Genomic DNA, 6,656 nt, shown 5'->3' on the forward strand with positions numbered 1-6,656 from the left:
GGACCACGCGACATGCTAACCAAATTTTGTTAGGCGGTTAAGGGCAAGTGCGTGGACGGGTCCAGCAAGGTGGGGCCGGGATTCCTAACCAACTAGATAACTAACCTAGAATTAATAAAAAATGACCAGCCAAGGGACTCGACAACCTAAGACCTAATCGGTTGACACCTAACTAACTTAACTAACTTAGGGACAACCTAGTACCTAACCTAGGATGGTCCAAAGTTGATTATTGTGGTCGTAGTTACTTAGGGGTGTTTTGGTAATTTGTTTAAGTCCCATATTTAATTAATTCAGCCATAAAATTAATTGAATTAAGCCTTGGTCAGCTGAGACACTTAATCAAAATTGCAATTCGCTACGTCAATGGTCCTCCTATGTCTAGTCAACTTAAGAGGGGTAATTTAGTAATTAACTAATTAATTTATTAATTAAGTTAATTAATCTAAAAATGAATAATTCAACATCAGTTCCAAAATGTAGAAATGATGTCCATTCACAAGATACTCACTACTAAGGCAGTAGACAACAAACCGCAAGAACGTAAGAAAGCTAGAGGATTTTCTTGGGCGACTTTAAGGGTTTCAAGGATTTCATGTCACGCCCTGAGCTACCCCCGAGACGCGAACACGGAACCTAGGACCACAAGTGATCCCAAGATAACCCTGCTGGCATGATCATGAGCATACTAAAGATAATAAACTGTTGCGGAAGCTAAATCATACTTAAAATGAAAAGATGGGGAATACCCATATTCTATAACTGAGATATTTGAAAACAATGAGTTTAATACAAAAGAAATATTAACTAAAATACTAAGCTGAATCTAACTATGTTTGAAAATAGACTCTAAACTAGACTAGAAATACTAGGACAAGCCCCAGCCCCAACTGAATACTGAATATACTGATAAATGGTCAATGCATAGAGTCTGACTAAACTGGGGGAGCTACTAATAACCTATAATAAAACCACATGAGCTAAATGTGGAGTCCGATGTATACGTCCCATCGAGAGGACCCAATATACCCTGCCAAAGGTATAAGGCATGATGGCGTGATCACTAAACTGATTGCCCACAGAGGGGACTTACAACCTACTAGGCTAGTAGTTCTGGGACTATTGGGTACGCTAAACCCTAGTCCAACTCGGTATTATGCTACTCCCAATTAATTCTGTAAATTAACTGATTATATCTGAATTTCTGTAATTACTGGATAGCTTGAAACTGAACATGCCAACTGAGAATGCAACAATTAAACTAGTAACTATGCATTTATAACTGAGGCATGTATATCTGAAGTGTCTGAAATATATGACCTAGCATGTGTAATTCAAGAACTAAATAAATACAAAGCTAGGGTTCTGAAATTCATGTGATAATCTGAGTAATAACACGATAATCTGATTTGGAACATATATTTAATAAATTCATGATGTTATATCAAAGTTCTAGAAACCCTAGGTTTAATCATGATAAGAGAATCAAGAACTGATTGAAAACTAGGGACCCAATTGGTGAAAGGAACCCATTAGTTAAATCCCACATGCCTGGTGATGAAATGCACAGAAAAATACTTAAGTTTCGGGGCTGGAACTGCTGGAGCTTGTGGCGTTCTTGAACTAGGGTTCTTGAGCTTTTTTCTCCTCTCTTGCTTCTAATTTTCTAAGTTTTTATTTAATGATTTGACTTGGGTATGCTTTAATTATGTTTTTAGGTTTAAACTGACTAAAATCTAATGATTTAGGGTCAAAACGACGTAACTTAGGGTTTAACCGGAGTGGGAAAGGTCAAAAGGACCCCTGGGAAGGTTGCTGTCGGTCCTCAGGATGGTTAGGACTGACAGTCCGTCGTGCGCCCGACGCCCCATCGTTGGGTCCGTCGTGAGGGCCTTTTCGACAGGCCTTTACTAAAATGGGCATAACTTTTTACTTGGAGGTCTGATTTTAGAAAGGCCAGTGGCTATGGAAAGATAATTCAATTATCTATCTGTGGGTAGGTCATGGAAGACCTAATTCATTTTTCTCTAAGAGTGCTGATCATTTTATGTTGACCCAGCTGCATTTCCTGTTAACTGGCTGCAAATTTTCCACCTACGGTTAGACCTACAGACCGTAGGTCCACCTACGAACCATGCTGGTCATCCACAGATCTTGTCAGAGAGTAGTTGAAGGGAGTCTTGATCGATTGTCACGGACTACAGACCCTCGTTTGACCTACGGACCGTAAGTCCGTCCGTCGTCCAAGACTTAACCAATTTTTCTAGGTTGAAATTTTTGGAAGTTTCTGATCCCATCGACGGTTGTGCAGGACGCACCATGGTTCTGTCTATCGCTCGTCGATGCCATCGTTGGTAGCACCTGCAGATTTTTCTTAAAAACTAATTTTTGGTCTGTTGTGGCTACGGGGTGTTACATTATCTCCCTCTTGGGAACATTTGTCCTCGAATGAAGACTAAACTAGCTGAAATAAAGGGAGAGAGATGCAAACCTCACTATTAAACACTGAGAACTGAGTTTTGACTGAACTGATTTCTGAGTACATGCAATTACGCTAAAAATGAAAGTACAAACTGAGGGAACATGATTCTAAAACAGAATTTACGCATGAATGACTATAAAACTGAAGAGGAACTATTATCTCAAGCTGGAGTGGAATCGCAACGAAAAAGGTAAGGATACTTGGTTTTCATGGCTGCTTCTGCTTCCCAAGTAGCTCCCTCTACGGACTGACTCCTCCACAAAACCTTGACTGAAGCGACTTCTTTGTTTCTCAACCTTCTAACCTGACGGTCAAGAATCTCAACTGGTACATCCTCATAAGAAAGACTATCTTTCACCGCCACACTCTCTAATGGCACTATAGAGGCTGGCTCACCCACACACTTCTTCAAGAGTGAGATGTGGAAGACCGGATGCACTGCTGCTAATTTTGCTAGCAACACTAACTCATATGCCACCTTGCCAATACTTTTCAAGATCTTGTAAGGGCCTACATGTCTAGGACTAAGCTTCCCTTTATTTCCAAATCTCATCACCCCTTTCATAGGTGAGACTTTCAAAAAAACCCAATCATCAACTTGGAACTCTAGTTCCCTTCTCCTTACATATGCATAAGATTTCTGACGACTTTGGGCTGTCTTAAGTCTATCTCTAATGAGTTGCACTTTCTCCATAGCATAAAGGACTGAATATGGTCCTATCAAAGCTGCTTCACCTACTTCAAACCAACCAACAGGAGATCTGCATCTACGCCCATATAAAGCCTCATAAGGGGCCATCTGAATGCAGGAATGGTAGCTATTATTGTAGGCAAACTCAATAAGAGGAATGTGATCATCCCTACTACCTTTGTAATAGATCACACAAGCTCTCAACATATCCTCTAAGGTCTGAATGGTACGCTCTGCCTGCCCATCCGTCTGTGGATGAAATGCTGTACTAAGGTTAACTTGAGTACCAAGACCTTTTTGAAATGACTTCCAGAAATGAGAGGTAAACTGAGGACCTCTATATGAGATGATAGACAAAGGAACCCCATGCAACCTTACAATTTCAGTAAGGTAAAGCTTGGCATAGTCCTCTGCCAAATATGTAGTCTTGACCGCCAAAAAGCGAGAAGACTTAGTCATCCGATCAACTATCACCCAAATTGAGCCATGCTGTCTGCGAGTACGAGGTAACCATGTGATGAAATCAATATTGATCACATCCCACTTCCAAGTAGGTATATCGATCTCTTGAGTCATACCTCCTGGTTTCTAATGTTCTACCTTTACTTGCTGGCAATTGGGGCACTTACTCACAAAGTCTGCTATATCCCTCTTCATGCCATTCCACCAATAATCTTCCTGCAGATCGCGGTACATCTTAGTGGCACTTGGATGAATAGAATACCTGGAGTTATGAGCTTCTGCAAGAATATGATGCCTCAACTCTCCCACATCAGGAACACACAATCTACCTTGGTAGCGAAGTACACCATCTCCCCCTTGGGAGAAAACCTCCACTCTCTGATTGTTGACTGCACCCTTTAGTTCAAGCAAGATCGGATCACTCTCTTGCTTTTCCTTAACCTCCACTATGAAATACGATTCTGCCCCATTCTGAACTGTTACACCGCTGTATGATATGCTCATAAGGCGAACTCCCAAGCGAGCAAGCCTGTAAACATCCTTCACTAGCTCCTTTCTTTTTTCCTCAACATGGGCTACACTACCAATAGATAATATACTAAGAGCATCGGCCACTACATTCGCCTTTCCAGGATGATAATGCACACTCATATCATATCCTTCAGGAACTCAAGCTATCTCCTCTGGCGAAAATTCAACTCTTTCTGGGTGAACACATACTGAAGGCTCTTATGATCGGTGAACACATCTACATGAACACCATACAAGTAGTGTCTCCATATCTTGAGTGCAAACACCACTGCTGCAAGCTCGAGGTCATGAGTTGGATAGTTTTTTTCATACACCTTAAGCTTTCTAGAGGCATAAGATATAACCTTATCTCTTTACATCAACACACAACCAAGGGCAACTCTGGATGCATCACAATAGATCACATAACCATATGAAACCTCTAGTAGAGTCTAGAAAGGAGTTGTAGTCAATCTAGTGTTCAATTATGCAAAGGTTTTCTCACAATCATCTGACCATTGGAACTTGACCATCTTCTGAGTCAACCTATTCAATGGTGAGGATATGGATGAAAATCCTTCCAAGAACCTTCTGTAATAACCTGGTAGACCTAAGAAACTTCTGATATCTGTAACAGCGGTAGGTCTGGTCCATTGTTTCACTGCTTCTATATTTTGTGAATCTACGCGGATCCCTTCACTAGATACAATGCGTCCAAGAAAAGCAACGAATTGCAACCAAAACTCACATTAACTAAACTTAGCGAATAACTGGTGATCTTTGAGAGTCTGCAGAACAAATCTCAAATGACTTTTATTTTCTTCCTCACTCCTAGAGTAAATGAGGATATCATCAATGAAGACGATAAGGGACAAGTCTAAGTACTTTTTGAACACAATGTTCATCAAATCCATGAAAGCTGCAGGAGCATTGGTTAGTCCAAACGACATAACTACAAATTCATAATGACCATACCGAGTTCTGAAGGCTGTTTTTGGAATGTCACTATCTCTGACTCTGAGCTGATAATAACCCGATCTGAGGTCTATTATTGAGAAATGACTAGCACACTGAAGTTGGTCAAACAAGTCATCAATCCTGGGGATGGGATACTTATTCTTGATTGTGACCTTGTTCAACTTTCTATAGTCAATGCACATTCTGAGAGAACCATCTTTCTTCTTTACGAACAATACTGGTGCACCCCATGGTGAAATACTAAGTCTGATAAAACCCTTATCTAGAAGGTCTTTCAATTTCTCTTTCAATTTCTTAAGTTCTAATGGAGCCATTCTGTAAGGAGGAATAGAATTAGGCTGGGTATCTGGAAGGAGATCAATTCCAAAGTCGATTACCCTTTCGGGAGGAACCCCGAGAAGATCTTCTGGAAACAGTTCTAGAAATTCACAAACTACTGGAACTGACTCAAGAGTTGGAGTTTCAAGGCTAGAATCCTTAAACTACTGGAACTAACTCAAGAGTTGGAGTTTCAAGGCTAGAATCCTTAACCCTAACTATATGATAGAGATAACCTTCAGATGTCATGTTTGTGGCTTTAAGGTAAGAAATAAATCGACCCAGAGGCGCTAAGCTACTACCTTTCCATTCTAAGATTGGTTCGTCTGGAAACTGAAAATGAACAATCCTAGTTCTTCAATCGACTGAGGAATAACATGAGCGTGACCAATCTATGCCTAGAATAACATCGAAGTCTACCATTTCTAACTCTAGTAGATCTGCTGAGGTGACTTTCTGAGAGACCGTGACAAGACAATTTCTGTATACCCGTCTAGCTATAATTGGGTCACCGACTGAGTAGAGACTGAGAAGGGTTCTGAGAGAGTTTCTGGACTGACATTGAATTGGACTGCTATACTGAGCTACAAAAAGGCAAAGTCATCTCTGTTGTCTTTCCACTGAGTGAACCATATGTGAATCACATCCTTGAGCTTGTAGGATTCCAATCTCACCTATCACTACCAGTTACTGGCATCACACAAAATATTTTCTTGACTTCATCAATGAACTTCTGTGGGTCCTTACCAACCTGCGACCCTAAAAACTTAGATGGATTCATCCTAAAAAAATCACAAACTCTGGCTGCCATTGATAGATTAATTCTATTAGTAGGAACTCAAACCTGTTGATTTTTCCTATTGTTAAAACTCAGAGCCAAAAGCTGAATCGGTATTCTGAAACTCTGCATTTGAATTTCCTTATCTGGTATTAGAGGAACTGCGTCAGCATAACGTGCATTAGAATTCCATGCCTAAATTCTACGAGAAGGAATGATCTTAAGCGCACAACGTCAAGTTAGAAATGAATTTTATCATACCTTACGCACGATAAGAGTAATAAGAAAGTGAAGTTTTTCCTAAAACACTTCGTAGCCTCCCTCTCATTAGATATGGTGCACTTCACACCCATGAAAAGGACTCTACTTAGTGCGGCTTTTCAGACATCCTAGGACACTTAAACCTAGTTCTCTAATACCAAGTTTTGTCACGCCCC

Source organism: Solanum pennellii, chromosome 9 (assembly GCF_001406875.1).
Source record: "Solanum pennellii chromosome 9, SPENNV200".
NCBI lineage: Eukaryota > Viridiplantae > Streptophyta > Magnoliopsida > Solanales > Solanaceae > Solanum > Solanum pennellii.